Below are 24198 nucleotides of genomic sequence, written 5' to 3'. Positions count from 1 at the left end.
AGGCACATAAGGAAAGCAGGTGGTGGAATGCAAATGTCTGTGAAGTTATCAAAAGAAAGGAGTGCAGGAAAAAGTGGGCGATAGAAAAGACAGACCAGGCTTGGAAGGAATACTGGTTGGTTAACAAGGAGGCTAAGAGAGGTGTTACAATAGTAAAATACAAGGCATCAAAGGCACTCTCCCAACTTCTGGAAAGTGACTTAGTAAATGGCACAAAGAAACCATATCAGGTTACAAGGCAAAGATGAAAAGATTTATTTATTATTTATTTTTATTTTACATTTGTTGACTGGGATAGTCCGACTGGATACATGTCCATTTTCAACCGACGCCCGGGGAGAAAAGCTTCAGGCTATAAACTACACACATATTAGAAAGGCTATCAATATATACATATAACTTATTACAATTTCAATACAGACAGACAAACAGACAGAGAGGTAGAAAGTAAGATGAAGAAGATAGTCAGGCACTCTTCGAAGGGATGCCAGCAACAACCTGCTCACCAGTCCATGGGACATCAAAGGCAGATGGATGGAAATGTACTGCCACAGATGCAGCCTACAATGGAAGAAGAGGAGGAGCCCACTATGGAAGAAGTAGGAACAGCAATAAGGAAAATGAAATCAGGAAAACAGCAGGTCAGATGAGGTCACAGCAGATATAATAAAGATATTGGGTGAGAGGGTGAGATAGGAGAGAAATTGTTCTTGAGGATACTTATAAGAGTACAGAGAGAAAAGCATATCCTAGATGACCACAGAATAAGCATACTAGCACCAGCATTCGAGGACAAAGGGGTCTTCCACAACTGTGGACAGTACAGAGGTATCAAACTCCTGTCACACTGCATGGAAGTTCTGTAGAGGGTGACTGACAAATGAATATGCAGAGAGGTAGAAAGTAAGATGGGAGGTGAACAGTTCAAATCAGATCAGGATGCAGCACAACTGCCCTGATGTTTGCAATGAGACAGATACTTGAGAAGAATCTACAGATGAGGAAAGAGTCCAACTGGGCATTCCTAGAATTGGAGAAAGCATATAACAAGGCCCCAAGAAAACTGATTTGGGCAGTCCTGCAGTGGTTTAAAGACTCAGAAACATTGGTAGAGTTATTGCAGACTCTCTAGAAGGACTCATTGACTCAAGTATGAACAGTATATGATATCAGAGAAGGGTTCCAAGTGGGAGTGGGTGTGCATCACTGTTCATATGAGTGTTGGACTACATTAGCAAACAGGTCAGAAAGGACAGATGAAAGTTGCTCCAGATGACGTGGCATTACAGGCAGACTCTTAGCAAGAACTTCAGCAAAGGATAGGGGAATAGGATGAAGAACTGAAGGCACATGAGATGAAACTGAGCACAGGTAAGACAGCTGTCATGGCAACAAATGGGAGAATAAGAAGAAGTTGAGAATTGAGATAGAAGGGAAAATAGTAGAACAGGTTAACAGCTTCAGGTGTCTGGGGGAAGTCTGAATGAGGAGGTCAAGCTAGAATCTGAGGGGCTGCAGCCAAATAGCACAAAGTGAAGAGTAGTGCATGATGGAAGAATGCCAAAGAAGCTGAAAAGTAAGATGTACAAGACAGTGGTGCGACCACTACTACTGTACGGTACATAAACCTGGGCAGTAAAGGCAGAACAGTTGAAGAAGCTAGAGGTAATGGAAATGAAGTGCCTGAGACAGGTGGCAGGCTGCACACTGTAGGACAGATGAAGAAATGAAGACAGAGCAGAAGCCAGAGTAGCTCCAACTGCAGAAAAGGTCAGACAGAACAGATTACAGTGGTTCAGGTACATTAGCAGAAAAGCAGAAGACAGCCAGGTAAAGAAGATTTGTGACAGGACGAAGGCTAGAGAAAATGAGGGCATCCAGCAAAGAGGTGGATGGATTGCGTGAGAGAAGATATGCAACAGTCAGGCATGAGTGTCAAAGAAAATAGGAGAGTAACATTGAATAGAGAGAGATGGTGACAGTTGACACAACACCCCAATCCCATATAGAAATTGGGAAGAAGGGTGTTGATGATGTTATACATTGATGACAGGGTCTATATTAGATCAGCGAACGCTTAAAAAAGCGAACGCTGATTATTCAAACTTATATAAGAGAAAGCTTACAATCTCAAACTGTCAGAACAGCGATTCTTTTTCCTAGGGGAAAAAAATCACTGATGCAAAACACATACACACAACACAAGCACACCAAACAAACAGCAATCCACACACATACACCTAAAATCTGACACCTAACCCTAGACTAAACTATACACACACCACTAACTATCCACTTACCTTAACCCAAACCCTAACCCTAAGGTCCGTCACTATTGCACACTCACCTAACCCGCCCTAACCCTCACATCCACACAATCGCATACATACCTAACCTGCGCCCTAACCCTAACTCACATAACCCGCCCTAACACTCACATCCACACAATCGCACACTTACCTGAACCAACCCGTAACTTTCCACCACAGCACTGAAAATACCGAAACAACAGAAACGGACAACGGAATTCTTTCCCTAGGAAAAAAATCGGGTTTCTGTTGCTTCGATATTTTAAGCTTTTGCTTACATAATTTCAATCAATCAGCGTTCGCTTTTTTAAGCGTTCACTGATCTAATATAGACCCTTGATGACAAGGGTTATTTATGTTTGAATTCTCAGCAAACTAGGAAAACTAAAACCATTACTTAGAAACAAAAAACGGCAAAGGCAGAAATTACCAAAACACTAATTTAATGTAGAAAACAGGATAAAATAAGCACTTTCGTTCAATGCAGTGGAAGAACTTCATCAAACAAATTCACTACAACTATTCCAAGCAATAAATATCCCTCTTTAAGTCATATGATCACTGAAAATCCACACCACCCCACTCATTAGTTAGCTAGTTAAAAAAATATACATTCACTATTACATAATGGCTAAAATATGTACGCAACAACATAAGAAGTACACTTACAACCAACCAGGGCTAAATGATTTGTGTTCTATTTACTGTATGTTTAAATTAAAAAGTTTGGAAAGATGAACTGTTTAGTTTAAATGACAACTTTTACCACTTACAGTGTACATATTTTTAGCTATTATGTAATAGTGAATGTATATTTTTTTAACTAGCTGAGTGGGTGGTGCAGTTTTTCAGTGATCAAGTGACTTAAACAGGGATATTTATTGCTTGAAATAGTTGCAGTGAATTTGTCTGATGAAATTCTTTCACTACATTGAACAAAAGCGCTTATTTTATCCAGTTTTCTACATTAAATTAGTGTTTTGATAATTTCTGCCTTTGCCGTTTTATGTTTGAATTCTCTTCCAGATTAAATGTTTTTTGGAGACATGACTAACTTAATGAAAAACAACTAATTAGTATCAGTGGCTGTTTGAATTTTTGGTGATAGTTAATGTTGCACTATGAAGGCTCTGTATAATATAACTGTAGTCAGGCGGAAAACAGCCTTAAAACTTCTAGGAATATATCCCTTCTCATCATAGCCTTAATTTTAGGAATTAACAGTGGACGCCTAAACTTTCTATGACACTTTATGATAATATATTGCATTGTGCCTGTAATTATGTAATAACAGGCATTTTTGTAAGGGTCTGCAAAGGACTATAAGGTGGTATTTGGATTTGAGTATTTATATCTTTTTAAGTATGGCCTATCAAGTACATGGACTTAACTAGTTTGAGAACGTTTGCTAAATGTTTGGAGGACATTTGGCCCAATTCGACATATTTAGCAATTTTTTTGCTCAAAGTGTGAAAAGTAGGTGGAGTTAATGGTCAATGGTGTGTCCCCATGCCCTTCGTAGTATTTATTTATTTTTTTTTCATTTGGACTGAACATTTAAGTCAAGCAATTTAACACGTGTTTTCTAGGTCCTCAATTTCCCTTCTTGTTTAAGAAAAAGACAATCTGATTAAATCACCCCAATAGTAGTTTTTAAAGCAGTCGGTCTGACATTGTAATGAATACTGCCATTTTTTAATTATATTGAGAAGTTAAGAATTATCCCCCAAAATTGTTCATAGCTAGTCCACAATAGTTCTGCACACTGTGACCAAAGGAAATAGATTGCATCCTAGCTGACACATTTAGTATAAATTTTGCTCTGCTACAGCTATAGAAATTCCAAAGATTCCAGAATCCAAGCTGCCCATTTAATTCGGGTCTATATTAGATCACCGAACGCTTAGGTTAAAAGCGAACGGTGATTAATCGACCCCATGTAAGCAAAAGCTTACAAAACTGAACTGTCAGAACAGCGATTTCTTTCCAAGGGAAAAAATTTGCTGTTCCAACAAAAAAAAAAAAAAAAAGAAAACACTTTAATACATGATATTAAGTTTTAAGTGGGGGGCTTCTCCCCCACACCCCCCGCCGATGTGGGGGGCTGTGCCCCCCACGCACACCCTACTTAAATATGCCAACTCCGAGACCGCACTACAGTGCCGAAAATGGCAAACTACCAAAGCAGCCAAGCGAATTCTTTCCCAGGGAAAGAATTCGCTTACATGCCGCTTTAGTGTTTACAGCTCGACCAAGTCGCATTCACTAACCTGCGTCTTCGGTCAGCTGATAGGAACCCTTTAATTACTACAAACAAGTTCTCTCAGCCCTCTCAAAAACTAAATTCCTGGTAATACACCAAGTTGCCTGATTATCAGTGCTAAATATGGCCTATCTGAACACATGCTTAAGCTCTTTTAATCAGCCTGTCCACATGTTAAATTTCTGAAGCCTGGAAAACATCCATCGTAATACTGTTACACAAACTACCCACTCATGGATTCTGATAACTACAGACCCATTAGTTTCACTAGCCTCATATGAACAGCTGTGGATTATACTATCTCAGACCTCATTAATTTGGACATTGAAAATCTCATTAATCTGGACAATGAAAATTTCTTAACCGTGGACCCCCCCCAATCTGGCATTGTCAAAGGAAGGGCCTGCTACTTTCACCTCAGAAATTTCTTTGAAAAAGTAACTAAAGTAGTTGATAGCAGTTATGCAGTACATATGTCATATCTGAACCTGGCCAAGGTCTTTGACAGTATTCCACATGCAAGTGTTGACAGAGTTGTAAATCTTTCTGAAAGAACCCATATGATTAGAGTCATAGGTGGCACTTCTGACAGCAAAAAAATGTTACCAGGAGTGTAGCACATGATTCGGTGTTGGGCCGTCTCCTCTTTGGCAGTTTGGCTTCTGGTTATGTAAGTTTTCAGACAACTTTAAATTGGATATTGTTATCCAATCTTCTACTGACTTAATATTGCTCCAATGATGGGGTATACCATGTTAACAGTTGGTGTAAGCACAATGGTCTCAAATTACATGTGAAGAAAATGTAGCATAGTTCATTTTAATACAACAACAGCAAAACAAACATTTTCACATACCATATAGGTGAGAGAGAGCACTCCAATCAGATGCTGTCGTAAGTAATCTTCCTGGTAATTCCTTATTGTCTGACCATCATTCTCCACAGTAGTTTGGAAAGCTTTCTCTCTGGCTTATCTAATTACCAAAGAAGTCTTAATTCCCCTTTATTCATATCTTATCAGACCCATTATTAAATATAATGCACCTTTGGCATGTATGAGAATAAACATATCACTTAAGAGACTTCAGAGATTCATAGCTGAGAAGATCAGTGACCTCAAAAATCTCAATTATCAAGACAGATTGGTGTACTCCCTGTGCCCAGTCTCATATAGACTTCTCTGTGAATAGCTTTTTGAGCAATGAAAAATCCAAACCTCTTTAACCTCCTATTCATTAACAGAACAAATGGTACCTCAAATACCTGGTTAAAGGAACTAACCTTCATTAGTAGATAAATAAGACATGTTGGCTCATATCCCAATGTATCTTTCACTTCTGGAATGAACTTCCACTGCATGTCAAGTAGAGTAGCACCCTTGCAACCTTCAAGGTAAACCTAGATAATTGGATGGGCAGTCTCAAATTCTTCCCCTCTCTATATTGTCTTGCCCTCCTTGAGGTTATGTTTTTAATGGTCTGCAGACTGATTGCCTAGTACTTACTTGTGAACTGTGTTTTGTCTTAAAGTTTTTTTGCTGATCCTCTTTACACTGAACAATCCTATCCTCATTTAGTAGGGCTATGTATTTCTAGGTTGTTTTTTAATTAATACATTCTTTTCAAAAATACTGATCACTGTGTTTAAACAAATACATAAGTAAAGCTATTTTCTGCTTTATTTGGAACTAAAAGGATCATAGATTAAATCAATATGAATTAGCCTTCCCTAAAGAAAAAAAGGTGGCTTAAGGCTTCCAGATTTTAGACGGTATTACCTGATGAGCAGATGTATTAACATTACCTAAAATCTCAGAGCATCTCAAATTTTCAAATAGCTGAGTCCTCTCTTATATCATGATCTTGAAGGAATTACTTATATCCCGAGGTAAATCCTAGAATATTGCCTTTTACTGACATACAGTTGTCACAAAAAGTCAGCTTACCTTAGTCCATAGTCAGCATAACTGAAGCTGCAAGTAAACTAATATGAGGTTATAGACTCTGAACAAGCCATTAATATATCAACAGCTCGTAAATATTTTAAACATTACAGCAAAGAACTCTGTCTTCAGGTTGAAGTGCCTTAGCGATAAAAAATGAAGAATCAGAAGTAAATCCAAAGGCACACCATGGGCTAGGGTGCAAACAAATTCTTTAATTGTAGAACCAGATCAAACAGTGTGCGCTTTTGCATTGCACATAATGCTTCTTCAGACTTAATGAATTCAAAAAAAACCAAATTGCCATTTAAATAAGAGTTAATTAGTTAATTAGTCCAACTGACCAATGACAGAACATGTAGAAAATATATGAAAGCAATGCCCTACCAAATAAAAAGGTTTCTGGTGGTGCTTATAGCAACTACTTGTCACAAATATACCTATTCATATTCTATGAGATATATTAATTTAAAGACAATGTGTAAAACGTATAACACAAAACATTTAATATGTATTTAAAAACACTATAATATATAAATAAACATCTATCTAAAAAGTAATCTTGTTGTTGTTTGTCTTTTCAGCTTTTCCCGGTTAGGGGTTGCCACAGTGGAACTCCGGTCCGCTAATGATTGGCAGTAGATTTTTATGGTGCCGAGTTGCCAGCCCGACGCCCAACCTTCAGCGAAGGCACGCCCATTCACTCATGTCTTTCAAACGACACTCGACCGCTATCTAAAAAGCAATAATCAAGATAAAAAACACTAGATAGCTGTATGGCAATAGAAAAAATGTGTTAAAACTGCTGTTTGACACAGTGTTACAAAAGCATCCTATGGATATATCAAAACGGTGTATATTTGCCCTAAATGAGGAACTTATTCACTTCATATGGATGTACAAACTTTATATATACAGGTAATGAAATAATGTGTGGCCATCTAGATATATATAGAAACAATTATCCTAAAAGACTTACTTAAAACCTACATTAAATAACATTCACATCTTGGTGTAACTACCCCCAATAGAAAACATGCTCCTACATATCATGTATATATCCATAAGGTATACTAAACTACTTCACTTTAAAAACAATATATACAGACATATGATGCAAAAACATTTCATATGTACTTAAAAACACTTTGTTGTTGTTGTGTCTTTCGGCTTTTCCCGGTTGGGGTCGCCACAGTGGAACTCCGGTCCGCTAATGATTGGCAGTAGATTTTTATGTGCTGAGTTGCCAACTCTGACACACAACCTTCAACGAAGGTACGCCCAATATATAAATGTGCATCTATCTAAAAAGCAGTAATCAAGGTAAAAACACTAGATGGCAGTATAACAATATGTTAAAACTGCTATTCAAAACAGTGTTGCAAAAGCATCCTATGGACATATCAAAATGTGTATATTTACCAACAATAAGGAACATATTCAGTTTTTATACAAACTTTATATATGTAGGTAATGAAATAATATGCGGCAAGCTAGATATAAATAAAACAACATAAAAGACTTACTTGCAAACTTCATTGAATAACATTCACGTCGTGGTGTATCAGCCCCCAATAAAAAGCATGCTCCTAAATATCATATGTAGAGAGAATATTAATCATTAGCGATTTACTGGCCTATCCTTTAAAAAGGGTTTCAAACTCACTTTTTCATTCAGGCCATGCCCCTTGTCTGCCTGAAACCTCAAGATCCATTTGTTCTCCTCCTTTTCAGTATGGTTCTTAATATTTCCTAGCCTAGCATTAGTTTTAATAAGTTCTATGGCTAAAAAGCTAAACCTGTGGGTTAAATCATGACTTATACTGTGTCTCGCTAGGGCATTACACTCATCTTCTCTACATATGGCAACAGGTGTTCTCTGGCTTTCTCCCTTAAAGTCCTGTTAGTCTTCCCTATATAGAACGAGGTACATTTAGAACATTGGGCCAGGTATACTAAATTTCTAGATTTACAGTCAGCATAATGTTGAAAGGTATATAATTTCCCTCTATCTGGATGCTTAAAGGTATTAGTATTCGCCATAAAGGCATATTGGTTGCAACTACGGCAGGCAAAAGTGCATTGCCTAACTGATTTCACTGTCAGTGGTATTTTTTTCATAACAAAGCATTCTCTTAAGGGATTTGGTATTCCTGTAGGAGTATCTAGGTTGCTCCCCTACTATTTGTAAGACTGTTTCATCCACAGTCAATATACTCCAGTGCCTTTTAATTATCTCATTAATCTTCTTGTTATTATTGGTGTTTTCCAATATCATTTTGTTCTTATGCAAATGGTATCTATCCTGTTTAAAGAGGAACTAATCCCTTAAATAAAACAGCTATACAATCTCAGCCTCACTACAGGATATGTGCCCACAGAATGGTGTACAGCAACAGTGGTCCCACTCCACAAAGGTGGAGCCTCTACGGACCCTGGAAACTATCGCCCCATAAGCCTGACTAGCTTAGTCTGCAAGGCTATGGAGAGGATCATCATGGAGCTCATAAACAAAGACATTGGGGACCTACAGACACTAGATCCTACCCAGTTCGGCTTTGTCAAGGGCAGATCCTGCCTTTTGAACCTGGTTGACTTCTTTGAAACAGTCACCAAAGCCATAGATGAAGGGAAGGTAGTCCACACAGCCTATCTGGACCTTGCAAAGGCATTTGACACAATACCCCACTTGGGCATCATAGATAAGCTATCCAGCTTAAATATAAACCCCTATGTCACAAGATGGGTCGCAAACTGGCTCAAAGACAGAACCCACAGAGTGAGAGTTGCTGGAGCCATGTCAGACTCGAAACCGGTCACAAGTGGCGTCCCACAGGGTTCTGTCCTGGGACCACTCTTGTTCGGTATATACTTTTCCGAGGTACAGGCAAACGTGGGAGGACTATGGCTCACCAAGTTCGTAGACGACTGCAAACTGGGCGCCATAATCAACTCTCCAGCTGACACAAACATCCTTCAAAAAGGTCTCACAGAGACAGATAACTGGTGCCAGTGCCATGGTTTAAAGCTAAATGCCAAAAAATGTATAGTCATACCCTTTGGCAAAAACAATGTGCCCTCAAATTACCACATAGGTGGAAACCCATTAAGTACAGAGAAAGTTATTAGGGACCTGGGGACCCAAGTTGATAGCAATCTCACCTTTGAAAACCACATTGCCAAAGTGGTTAGAAAGACCTTCTACATAGCCCACCTCATCACGAAGGGTTTCACATCTAGATCAAGAGAGGTAATCGTGCCTTTATTCATCCCTCATCAGGCCCATCATAGAATACAATGCCCCTTTTGGGATGTACCTTACCTGACACCTGCAGCAATTAGAAAGACCCCAAAAGTATCTCACCAAGAGGATCAAGGGTCTCAAACAGATGCCATATGCTGCTTGGTTAAAAAAACTCCAGCTCTACTCAGTTGCATACCGCCTACTTCGAGGTGATCTATGCCTGACATACAAAGCTATGTCAAATCCAGAATTAATGGACATGCTCCATCTCAGTAAATCTAAATCCCTTAGAGCTACACGCTCGAGGGACTTGAACCTCAGCACAGAAATAAATAGAACTTGCTGGAGGGACAGGTTCATAACCCAGAGGCTCCATTCGCTCTGGAATAGAATTCCAGTTCATGTGAGGCAGAGCACCTCACTGAATCTCTTCAAGAATAATCTCGATAAGTGGATGGGGGATCGTAGGTTTGTCCCAGGGATTACTCCCGTGTCACTATTGGACAGAGACACCGTAAACTAAACCTTAAAAAGGGCACAGTATACTCAAATGAAGGGGTGGCGTAAGCCATACAGAATCGGGCTAGGCTTATAATTGCCCCAGGGCAGATAGCCTAGTATGAACCTATGAACCTATAAGTGTCTACCTCTGTCATGTCTACATGTGGCTAGGGCACTTTCTCTATCATTATAACCTCTATCTCTGAATTCATTTTTAAGGTCATCTGTAGTCCTTTCAAAAGTTAGATCATGACTAGTTAGCCGAGATACCCTTAGTCCTTGGACTTTCACTATATTATGATATATATGGGGGGGTGCATGCTATTCCCGTGTAATAACATATTCTTTCTACAACTCTTTCTATATAATTGTGTTTGAATCTCATCTGTACCTATAATTATGGAGACATCAAGAAAATCTATCTCTTTTCTAGACCAGCTGGCTGTAAATTTTAGAAACCTGGTAGTGCCATTTACGTATTCAATGAAATCATTTAATGTCTCTAGGTTCCCTTTCCATACTAAAAAAACATCGTCCACAAAACGTTTGTAGTATCTGATGTTCTCACTAAACAAATTATTAATTACATAAGTATGCTCCCATTAAGCCATAACAATGTTTGCGTATGAGTTAGCACAGGGCGTCCTCATTGCCACTCCATTAACTTGTAGATAATATTTACTCTGATAAGTAAAAACATTGCTATTAAGTATTATATCTAATAATATCATAATTCTAATAATCTCTTCTCTGGGGATCCCTTTGCTTATCAAAAGCAGCCTCACATACTCCAAACCTGTGCTATTTGGATATTGGTAAATAAAGATGTGACATCTAACGTAACTAAGTAACAAACAAAAATGCTGTTATCAGTGTGTGCATAACTAGAGAAAGTCTCAAGAAAATGTATCTCTTATAATAGTCACAGTGTTACCCACTACTGGTCTCAAACATTTTTCTACATAAATAGACAATGTATCAGTTAACCAGCCTCTACTATATACAATGGGCCTCATTGGTGGATTCATGATGTCCTAATGTACTTTAGGCAGCCCCCTAAAGGTAGGGACTAAAGGTGTTTCTATCAAAAAATAATTATAAAGTTCATTGCTTATAATGTTAGACATAAACTAGTCATATAATTCTCCATGTACAACCCTAATCAATTTATTTAACTGATTAGTATTCAGTTCCTGATATGTAGTAGCATCATTAAGTATTTCATTATGTTAGCTTCATAATATACCCTGTCTAATATGACTATGGCTCCACCTTTATCAGCCGGTCTAATAATTATATCGGTATTCATTTGTAAATTTTTTAGAGCTTCTAACTCTTTACTAGTCATATTGAAAAATTTACTTCTAACATTCTGTCTATTATTTTCAAAAACTTTCAATAAGTCTTTTTCACAAGCCTTTTTGAAAGCTTCCTGCAACGGATTGACTGGAGGTATGAAAGTGGAGGGTTTCCTATGCCCCACCACAACATTATTGCCTTGATTTCCAAACATAATCTTTAATATGACATTCCTAACAAACATTTTAATGTCTATGAGTAAGTCCACAACATTAACTGAAGTTGATGGAATGAACGAAAGTCCCTTATTAAGTAAAGATTTCTCTGCTTCATTTAAGTTATAATTAGAAATGTTAATGATTATGTCTGACTTACATGTTTCAGGACTTTCTTCTGGAACTCGAATTGTTCCTCCGATGATTTGTGCTTCTTCACTCTGTTCGAGGGTGTCCATTGTGGCTTCTGCGGTGGTCGGATAGGTAAAGGAAAAGAATGTTGAATGTTGGAAGTTGTGGGCATCAGCATTGCAGTTTCTTCATGCTGATTCTTCTTTCTGACATCAGCGTTCATCCGTACAGACGATGAAACAACTGTAGAAGTGGATGAGGAAGCTGCTCGTACTTCTCCATTGCTGCTGGGCCTCTCAGCTTCTTCGTTCACTGTTCCCTGGACTGCCTCCGGAATGGTAGGCGTCATTGTGATAGGTGGAACTTCCGATTGGTGCAACTGAGCTGCCGGTATGGGCTCTGATTGGCTGGATGGTAAAATATCCCCTCTGATAGGTTCCCTGGGCTAAGAGAAGACGTTGCCTAGGTGAAAGTCAATAACGTCTCGTTCTAACTTCTTCTTTTTAGCTTGAAGAAGTTTATTCTCCACCAACAAAATATTGGTGCTAAACTCTATATCAGAAGCATTCAGTTCCATCAAAGCTTTTTTGAATTCATTAAGTCTGAAGAAGAGTTCTGTGCGACGCGAAAGCACTCACTGTTTGATCTGGTTCTACAATTAAAGAATTTGTTCGTACCCTAGCCCATGGTGTGCTTTGGAGTTACTTCTGATTTTAAACGTTACACCGAACAATGTCATGATTATATTTTATGTTGTCCTTAAATTTAAAAAATTATGGGATTCCTTGTATAAGGGTAGTGTTATTGATGAATTTTCTAAAAAAAAAAAAAAATTGGGAAACAAAGGCAGACCTGATAATTGTAAACCTATTTTTGATGACCATCTCAAAGTATGTCTTTTTTAAACACATTTACTAACGTCTCGCATTTTGAACATGTGTATACAAACAGTTACAGAAAAGAAAAAATGTATTGTAAACCTTTTTCATTAGTGTCATACATTATGCATATACGTTTTATGTTTTAACAATTATTATTCACTCCAACATTACATAAATTGCTTAAGTTGTACATTTCATTACATTTTAGTCCTCCTCCTGAATATTTTTCTGTTTGCACCATTCTCACAAATTCCCTTTTTATTCTATGTAATTTGTTCCTTACCTTTTATAAACATACAACTCCAATTCATTATCTCCTTTACCGTGTTCAGTACTTCAGTTATGGTTGGTTTAGATTTTGTTTTCCATTTTCTAGTAATTGTTTTTTGCCAACCAGTAACATTCAGCTTAGCAAGGCCTTACCATGTCTAGGAAATTCAGATATTATATCTCAGGACAAAATTATCATTTCTTTAATTAGTAATGTATTCCCCCAAACATTTCTGACAAAGTACTCCATAGGAAAGCTTTAAAAGCTGCTAACATGCTACATTCCCAAAAACATGTCCAGAAATACCTCTCTCTTTTCCATCACACCTCCATCAATTGCCACCTACCTGGGGAAAATTCTGTCAGGTTTGCTTGGGATATGAAAGTACCTGTGCAAATACATCCTTACAAAAATCTTAAACCTTCTTAACTTTGCTGCATGCAAGTGAGCCATATAGATGTCCTCCCTCTTTGTCTTTTTTAGATTGCATTTCCAGTCCCTGTTTTTCTCAGTCGTTGATAACCTCTTCTGATTCTTATTGTTATCATTCAGTATTTATATGCCCTACTAATTATCGAATTTTAATGTCAGCTTCTGTTCTAGACTCCACTAAAAACTTAACCAGAGCTGGTCTTTCACTTTGGACTCCCCTATCCCTTTTTGTTTGCCGTTACTGTAATATCAATACCTGGTAGGGAAGGCAGTCTCTAATCTGCAGTCCAAATTTCTGCTTTGGCCTCATCCCACCCGGTTACCTTTACATTCACAGTTATTTGCTGCCAACACCTTGGTGCTTTTACTAATTTCCTCCTGTAAATTCCAGACCACTCTTGCCTATGTGTATGGGTAGATTCAGCTTTGAGTTATTCTGATCCAGATGTCCTGTAACTCCTGTGCTTTAAGTTTCAAAATAGGCAAAATGGACACATCATCATTAAGACCTGGTGACACTCTGGCATTCACTTTAAATTGCCAAAAAGTTCTCTTTTTTTATATTTCCAATTACCACCACCAACCTCTTTCATTCCTAGGGATGATAGCAATGTTCAGAAACTTAAATTTGGAATCACCTGTGCAGCTAAGGGTGTGTTTAAAAAAGGTATTATTCACATTGTTCCTACTTGAATGCCAGAGTCTCGGCGGGTCTTAATGTCAGTGTGCCTATTTGGCCTATATGGATTCAGCTTAGGCACATAATTAAATGGAAGTTTTCCAAGTGGGTGATTTTAAGGAATTATCATTTTATGGGTTTATGACAGTCTGAACATTCTTATATTTTTAAACATTTCTATGTTGCTTTTTCATACTGGGAAATGGGGGGGGGGACAAATAACATAGCATTCTGAGGTTGCTATTTTACCTACTTTTTATCCAAATGTGGTTGTTTTAAAACACTGTTTTTAAAAGTTACTGTATATTTAAATATATTGTATTCTTACAAGCTTCCACATCACTGCTTTAGAACGCTTTGTAACTAGTATCACAGGAAATTGATGATAATGTTAGTTGCTTTTCTATGACATGACTTAGCCCTTTAAAAGTTACAAGACAAGGTTTTAAGTAATAGTGCTGTATAATACTATACAAATGTATTATATTTTTTCAAGTTTTAAACAGTACTGTTTTAGATATTTTTGTATTTAGTATCATAGGAAATGTTAATAATGTTAGTTGCTTTTTTTAACACAACTTAGCCCTTTAAAAGTTGCATGAAAGGGTTTCAAGCAACAGTGCCGCATGATACACTAGTAGCTATTTTAATTGATGTGAGTCACATGGCCTTTTAAATTGAAGGGTAGTCTGCATATTTAAAGTTTGTTAGTATTATACGATTTTATGGTTCTGAAGAAATCCCACAAAAATTCCAGGGACAAAAGCACTTCACCATTTGTATTTTTGTGGATTTTACTGTCTCTTCATGTTCTGTGTGGTTTATTAAATGTATTTTTGTACTTTGGACTTTGGTATACATTTTGTGAAGAGAACCCTTGTTGGACTACAAAAGTATTTTTACTGCCATTTTCTGCTCAGTACACACAGTGTGAAGTTTTTTTCCTGTTTACTGGCTTTGTTTCTATTTCACATCATTCACACTATTTTTTCCACATGTATATATATAGGTTGTTTAAAAAGATTCATAAAGTTTAGGAAATCAAAAATGATTAAATCATTGTTTGTAAGTTACATTATATCCAAACTAGAGTAAGGAATAACAATACACAAACCTTGTAAGGAAACAGGCACGATAAATTGAAAAGAGTACAGTGGAAATATACTAAGGGCATCCATGGATGTGAAAATGTAAGTTATCACGAAGGTCTAAAATATCTGAACTTGTATAGTGTCTTATATATATATATATATATATATATATATATATATATATATATATATATATATTTAAGAGGATAGTTTATTCAGGTATATAGGACATTTAAAACATCTGGGGTGTTTGGGGTTATCACAAAGCAATAGAGAATCATCAGAGAACCTATGTAGAAGATTCTGTAGGAATGAGAGATGTGCAAATTGGTTCTGTGTGAGAGTAGCTGATGCATGAAATAGACTAGCACACTGTATTAAAGCAAGGGCTAGTTTAGAGATTTTAAAAACAAGCTGGGCACATTTTGGGAATTGTGGTATATTTGCAGGCTAGATGGCATGATTGCCATACCTGAAGTATTTGTATGAATGTATGCCCCTACCTGCACTCATCCCTACTGTAGAAATCTCCCTTCGCCATCACCATTTGGGTTAGCTCTTAGAATGCTCTCTACTACTTAATAAATATAGTATTCTGCATGCTTGTTATTCTCCTAAAGAGTCAGCATCCAAAATCATACTCTCTTCTTATTTCTTGAACTCCCCCTTGTTTCAACATCATGCCTTTACACTCTGATTTGTAGATGCTTTGCTTGTGTTGTATATATAAACCACAACTGCATAGATCTAAAGTATCCATTCCAATCGGGCAATCCTAAACCATCTTGTTCTACGAAAAGAAACAACTTGCCTTGTTTAACATTTCCCCTCCCAAATAAATTCCTTCAACTGTTTATTAAGTATGGCCTACACATTCTCCTCTGGCTGATAAAAATAAGCCTGATCTGTTTATAAAAACTATAGAGACTAAAGCATTTTCACTGCTTGTATCCTACTATCTGTAATCAAGAGCTTCCATCTTCTCATTTTTTTTATTATTTTTGTTTAGTCTCTTCAGACATATCTCTGTCTGTCATAATAGAATCCTTTTTAATCCATACATCTAAATACTTTGTCTTATATTATTCCGAAAGATATTGTTGTTGATGAACTAATTCATGTGTGCGTACCTAGTTTACTGATATGGTCTTTGTTTTATTTTAATTTATTTTATATCCTTAAAATACCTAAAACTGTCTCATAACATTCCACAATAATGAAGTGCACTTTTCTGCATTTATCAAATACAAAACAATATTATCTATGAATAAAACTAACTTTTCCTGATTACCATGCCAGTTGTATCCCTGAATTTGTGATTCTCTTGTTTCCTTTCCTAATAATCTAAATATAAAGCATATAATAACACTCTTGCCTGATTCTTCAATCCAAATAAATCTTGTTAGAAGGGAATCCATCCACCTCAGTTCTTGCTTCTGACCCTTCATTTCAAATATCCTCTTAATTAACTCTATTATTCTGTCAGGAAATACAAATGCCACCGTTGCCCTAGTCATAATATCCCAGTTGTCTCTAATGAAAGCCTTCTCTGCATCAAGACCTACCAACACTCTGCTTCTATCTGTATCATCACTGTTGTATTAATGATGTTAAATGGTTGCCTCCATAAAACTACATTGATCCACATCTATCAATTTTGTCATCAGCTTTGCTATTCTCTTTGCTGTACTGTTCTCATAGTTAGTATAGGGATGAACACTTTAAAATCATGGTTTATGACACTGGGTCTGAAGAGTCTTTCTCCTCTTTTGAAATACAGCAACCTTGTCTTTCTTACTTGATACTGGTTATTTTAAAATTGTTAAATAAACCTTTCAGAAATTCTAGACTTCCTGGATAAATAAATTATTTTATCCCTTTGCCCTTGTCACTGATAGTTTGCTGATTATTCATTCTGAAGTCCTTTCTTTGCCAAATTCACATGCTCATTTTGATGTGCCTCCTGCAACAATGGTATTTGTACCCTACACTTCTTGAAATAATTCAGTACTGTTTTGTTTTTTGTCTCTAGCTGCAATGCCATTAACATTCTATGATCAAATTGATAAGACAGCCATTCTGTGAAGAAGCTATTACTTTCACATATTCTGGATTACAGTTTTTTGATAAATCCTTCCAACTTGCAATTTAAATGTACACATTAATGCTTTGCAGGCTAATCTTGTATGCAGTTGCTGCTTCTCATCTATATTTCAACCCATATTGCAGTTTACCAGACTTTTTGCTTCAACAAAACACTCAGGAAAACACTTAAGAAACAAGAAACTAAATACATTTTGAAACCTCCCTAACCCCTTCTAACTCAATGCAAACACTTAAAACTATATATACTTTCCAAAAAAATAGGGAAGTTACCTCTCTTATTGGGGCAGTTGCTTCAGATAGGCAACTCCACCCACAGGCTTTACCTATTTTAAGGTTAAGCTTACTCATTCTAAAAGTGAATGCTAAGGCCCATGTTCCTTCCTGCTCAGATACCATATATCCTTCCTATCTCTATTTCCTTCCCCAGTGTGAAAATCAGCTTGCATGCTCTCAGGTAACTGATTTTTAGCCTTATGAAAAAATGCACTGGCTACTCTTAAATGAAAACACTGAGTTGTGTACTGTTCATACGAGGACTGAGGCTGCCAGGGATGCAACTACCTGCAAAAGTATTTCCTTCTTTCAGTATCAAACTTTAATTTATTTTGTCAGTTCCCCTTTAAATGTTAATCATGGTATTTCTGATACAAAAATTCCTCAGAGCACATTCTTTAGTCATTTCCTGATTAAATGCCTGCATCTGTAGACTCACCATCTCCAGCTGCTGGCTCATGTTGATGAGAAAAAAAGGTAACAGCTAATATTTTTACTGATGCAAGAAAACTCTTTTTAATTACTGAGAAACTACAATGGGTCATGATTTCCCTTTTTTATAGGTTCATAGGTTCATAGGTTCATACTAGGCTATCTGCCCAAGGGCATTTATAAGCCTAGCCCATAGTTATGTGGCTTTCGCCACCCCTTTAGTTTGAATAAAACTATGCCTATTATTTTGCTGGCCTGCTTCTTGGAAAAAAATCCATTGTCTGCAAGATAAATTAAGAACATTAACTTATACTTCCACCTGAATGAATAAAAAAAAAAAAAACCAGACTAAACTATTATATTTCAATAGCCATATATGACTAGCGCACTTTAACTTCTTTGTCCAATATCACAACTTATATTGCTTATATCCAGCCTTTACCTTGTCGCAGTATAAACCCTAGGAATATTACAGTCAAGAAAAAAATACTTTTTTACTTTAATATCACTACCATAAACGGCTGTCACTGATAAGACCTTGCCCAGCTCACATTTAAAACATCTCTGCTTACTATACAGAAGTACAACAGAACACGAGATCAAAACTTTTTTATTAATTTCAGTTACATCTTCAGTCCCCTCATTATCCTTGTAAACACTAATGACACAGTGGAAATGATGCTTTAGAGTCCTCCCACCAATTCATTGTGGTCAAAAATGTCCAGTCTTCTTTTAGCCACTTCTTGCAGAAGCACACATTGTCATGTCCAAACTACATCTAATGGAAATGCTGCTTTATAATTCATTGATTTTTTTTTAGTACTCTCCCGTTATTTCTGGTCTTCCACGTCATCATCCTAGTCACCAAATACAAGTCTATGGTTCAAGTCTAAAGCACTCTTGATTTTTCTAGTCTTATCCTAAGCTTTTTTCTGTCACTTAACTGGTTTCCCTTGGAAAAATGGGAAAGGTTTCCTGTCAAGTTCTTTGCATTGGCTTTGTTATTGTGAGAAGAAGAAGAATCAAGAGTCCTCTTCAACTTGATGACTTGTTTTTACTCTGTAAACCTATTTCCTCCTTAGGCTGTTCTGTATCCAAAAATATCTTTAATACCCAGAAACAAAAAAATATTGTAATAACATGTGGATATAGCAAATTAGATCTCACACCTCAATCCTGGCATCCCCTGATTGCAGGGATAAACTTGCTTCTCTTTTGCCTGGTGTACACTGAATAATTATTTTCCACAAACACTCTGCAAGTCTCCAGTTTTTAATAATTTTCCCTTCTGCCACAGTTTTGTCAGGATGAACTCTTTCTGCTGGTATGATTGTGTTTTTAGTAATACAGGTCTTGATTGTTCTGTTGTGGTCAGGTTTGGAGCATACACCCAGTGAGTCTTTTCATAGGTTGAATACGGTTAGGGATGAGATTTGCTTTACATGGATGGGAAGCGTGTTCTAGAAAAAAGGGGTAATATTTGAGACACATTACTGTGCCTCCAACATCTCCTGCTTATGTTGCAGACTGGGTGTAGGTCCTTAGAATGGGTATTTCTGATACTATTTGTTTTGTTTTTCAATTAACAAAGTTTGTTGTAGAATATCAATCCAGTTGCTTATTTGTCTTATATAAAATTAATGCATCTAGTCCTAAATTTTCTCTGGTATAACTCTCTAATTAGCAGCTTTACTATTTTTTAAACTATTCTTCTCTTATTCAATCACTGTTTCCCCATTTCAACCTCTGATTTCTGCAGTTTTATCAGCTTGTCTGAATAACCACTTAAAGTTTCTGACATTATTTATACTAGACTGTTGTAATTTAACGTTATATATTCATCCAGTGTCTCACTTATTTCAAACACTTCTGAATGCATTTTATTTTCATTTCCCCTCTTAATTACTGGAAGCCATGTCCTGTACCACAGCTGAGACCTGATCTGCTTATTGCTGGACAGCTGCAGGGCCATTTCCCACCAGAATTTTTTCTTCTCAACAGGGAAAGTATCCTAGACTGGATTCTAGTCAACAACCAACCCCAGCTGTACACAGCTGGGACTTTCCCTGATGACCTTAGTGATAATCTACTAACCTATATCATAAAACATAAGGCAGGAAACCCCCACCAAACAAAATTTAAAACACTTAGAAACAGGAAAAACCTTGACCCTGTTACTTTCCTAAACAAACTAAAAACAGTGGAGTGGTCTCAACTAAAAAATCTGTCACTGGAAGAGGCTATAGCTCACTTTAACACTAAATTCCTAGGTATCCTTGATTCCCATGCTCCAGCACGTACAATAAAAACTAGATCAAACCCAGCACCATGGCTCACAAAAAATACCAAATCAAAAACCAAAACCAGCAATAGAGCCAGAGCCAGCTGAAGACCAACTAAAGCCCCACTTGACCACTTAAAATATCGTCAACTCAGGAATGAAACAAAAAAAAAATCCATTCTGCTAGATACAAAAAGCTTTTACCAAAATCTCTTACAAAAACACCAAAACAACCCTCAAAAGTTCTGGGCAGGCTTAAATCACCTTCTTCACCCTGGTCATTCTACCACCTCAACCCCAGCCAACCACACCCATAGTCCCCCAGACACCATAGCCAACGCTTATAACAACTTTTTCACTGAAACAGTCTAATCCCTAGAAAATCAACTAACCTCCACAAACTTAAACCCCACCTCTAATTTACCCACTAACAACCCCCAGTTTAGCTTCCAACCCATATCCACTAGTTTCATCAAAACACTTATAAAAAAACTAAAACCCACCACCCTCTCTGCTGACCTCCTCCCTGTAGAGTACCTACAAATAGTTGCAGATGCCATTGCATTTCCCATATCTATCCTGATCAACAGAATCTTATCCGAAAGCACTATCCCCTCCCTCTGGAAAATATCCCACATCATCCCACTCCATAAACGTGGAAGTTCTACAGACTTATCCAACTATAAACCCATTGCCATTCTTTCTCCACTAGCCAAGATAATGGAGAAATGTGTACACAATCAAGTAATGCAATACCTTGCATAGAATAACCTACTATCTAACTCCTAGCATGGTTTCAGGCCACACCATAGCACCACCTCGGCCCTCCTTTCCTTTACTAATGCCATAAACCAAAACAGAAACAACAATAGGCTATCCTCTGCCCTCTTTCTTGACCTATCAAAAGCCTTTGATATGGTTAACCATGAACTTCTCATTCTTTCTCTAAAGTCAGTTTCCCTTAATAAGCATGCAATCCAGTGGTTCCAGTCCTACCTGACTGGTAGACAACAGGCAGGATTATGGCAGGGCAAGTTGTCCAGCCAGCTACCTCTCACACTTGGTGTCCCTCAAGGCTCCATACTAGGTCCACTACTCTTCTCTATTTTCATCAACAACCTTCACACTGCTATCCCTAAAGCTACCTGCATTCAATACGCAGATGATTCCACTCTGATCTGCTCAGCCACCTCCCCATCCGAACTGCAAACCTTAACCCAGGATACATTTAATAATATTGAAAACTGGCTCGCCAACCAATGCCTATTGCTGAACCCCAATAAAACCAAACTTCTACTTTTCACCCCAACTAGTTGATCTGCCACCCTCTCATTCTCTGTAACATCTAATAAAGGTACCACTATCTCCCCAGATACCCATACCAAGCTTCTAGGGATTACCATAGATAATAATCTTAAATTTGACCTACAGGTCAACAAAACCATACAGACCATCAATAAGAACCTCGGATCACTGTATAGAAACAAGACTTTTTTAACTCCACTGGCTAGAACTTCAATTGCCCGATCACACCTACTCTCTACACTTATGTATGCCTCACCTCTACTCTCAAACCTCAACAGATCGGAACTGACTAAGCTCTCCCATAGCTACAACCACATTGCCAGATTCACCACTAGCTCCACCTATAGAACCCATCATTGCCAGAACCTGAAACAACTAGAGTGGCTAGAACTGCCCAGCTTAATTCAGTTCAATCAACTCCTAATAGCGCACAAAATTCTATACCACCGTGAGGATACCCCCTCACTTACAGATATTATTAAGCCATATAGCAACTTGAGATCCCCTATGATCAGCTAGCAAACTACTGGTCCAAACCCACAAAGCTAATAACTCTGCTGGTGAATCCCTGTTTGCCAACTTTGTTGGCAAAACCTGGAATTTATTGCCAAACCATATAACCATTCAGTCCTCCATAAGTCTCTTCAAAAAAAACCTCAAACAGCATTTCAAAGGAAATTGGCTTTGCCCATGCACTAACCCTGATTAATGTTATAAACTGAAAGCATAAGCTGTAAATACTGTAACATGTAATTAGTTAACCATGCTTTGTTTCCTAACCAAGCTATGTTTCCATTTCTTGCTGTCTTTTTGCTTAAAATTGTGGCAGACCATGAGAATTTCTGAGTCCCTATGTGGGAACATTACTAAACCTCTGTACAAAATATGATGTCCTGCATTTTCTAGTGTTATCTAATGTCTTATGAAACCTTTGTAATATTGTCTATCTGGAGCTTTTCTTCCCGGGCCTCCGCTGAAAATGGACATGTATCCAGTCGGATTATCCCGGTAAACAAATGTAAAATAAATAATAAATTCTCCTTTTTTTACTTGATTTTCTCTTATTTTCTTCGGACTTCTCCATTGTTACTGACATCCGGTCATTCTAGTGACTAGCCAGGAACTGAATTTTGCCCAAATTGATAAACTTTACTTGCTCTTTTGCAATTGTTTTGTTTTCACACTGGGAGGGCACTAATCAACCTGTTGATCAATGTGCAGCCATCTTGGAACTCCATCTGAAAGTTTGTCTTGATACAGTCTCCTCTGCCCAGCATTCCAAATCTGGCACAAAGTGTTCCAAACCATGTTAGACTAAGTATATTGTGTAAAGGCAAAAACAATGTAACTAGAACAGATGTATATTCCATACAGATTCCAACAGTTTGGACAGATGTACAGGATAATTAAAATATATATGCAGATTGGGAGGATTTTTAGACCAGCACATTACAGATACATTCCCTTCTCAAAATTTGAGTATATACAATTTAGGACCAACCATAACTATTATAACACATCACCCAAACTAACCTCTTATTGCATACATCATGCTTGCCAAAATGAGTAGACCAGTCATTGTCAAAGACATAATTGGGAATTGTCAGATGAACATATTGTAGAATGATTGTTGCAGGTTCTAGAAGAGTTAAAAATGTAAATTCTAAGCCTTCACACAGTACAATATCCTGGCAGTTGTGTTCTCTCTGGTTAAATATTGTATAGCTGGAAGCCTGATGTCCAGCTGATTAAATCAATGAAATCCCCTTTCAAGTATCATAGGTATTTAGAACATTTTACAGAATTATGAAACTGTTTTATGAAAACTGTTTAGAGAATGGATGACCTGTAGTTTGCACCCTGACTGGAGAATGAACGTTCTCCAGCAGGGTTTTAATCTACAGATAATACCCACTGAAAAACGAGTGTTCTGCTTCATGGCAGCATATCAAGCTGCTGTGGAGCTTTGCAAAAACAAACAAACTCTCAAAAAACAAATAAGCGAAAAGATGGCAGATACTTCCTAAAACAGAAATACTAGTCTACACCAACAGTTACCGCCCCCAATCACAACTTCAAAAGGAAATGATGTAAGCATACTGTTAGTACAGAAAATTGTTAAACATACATTATGCTAAAAATATATAATTTTTGACATATACATATAAAAATGAATGAATATAAAACCTATGCTTATTAAAAAGTGAAGTTAATTATTAATTAGTAGTTCATCTACTCAAAGCTTTTAACCTTAAAAGACTGTTAATGCCACTTGTATGCCATAAGGAGGGGGAATTTAGCTAATGCTTTAGCGAAACATACACAGGCATGTGTTGATCATAATTTCGAATTTTGTGCCATTCAGCAGATTTATGAGCAACCAAGGGGTGGACCCTGGAGTTTAATTTTAGAAAAAGCTGAATTAAGATGGCAATTATTATTACAATTGTACTATAAACCAGGTCTTAATGAACAATGTGCCATTAACAGTCTTTTAAGGTTAAAGGTTTTGAGTAGATGAACTAATTTCACTTTTTAATAA

This window comes from Protopterus annectens, chromosome 4.part0 (assembly GCF_019279795.1).
Source record: "Protopterus annectens isolate FY-2018-M chromosome 4.part0, PAN1.0, whole genome shotgun sequence".
NCBI classification, from domain to species: domain Eukaryota; kingdom Metazoa; phylum Chordata; order Ceratodontiformes; family Protopteridae; genus Protopterus; species Protopterus annectens.
Note: the sequence above shows the minus strand (reverse complement) of the source record.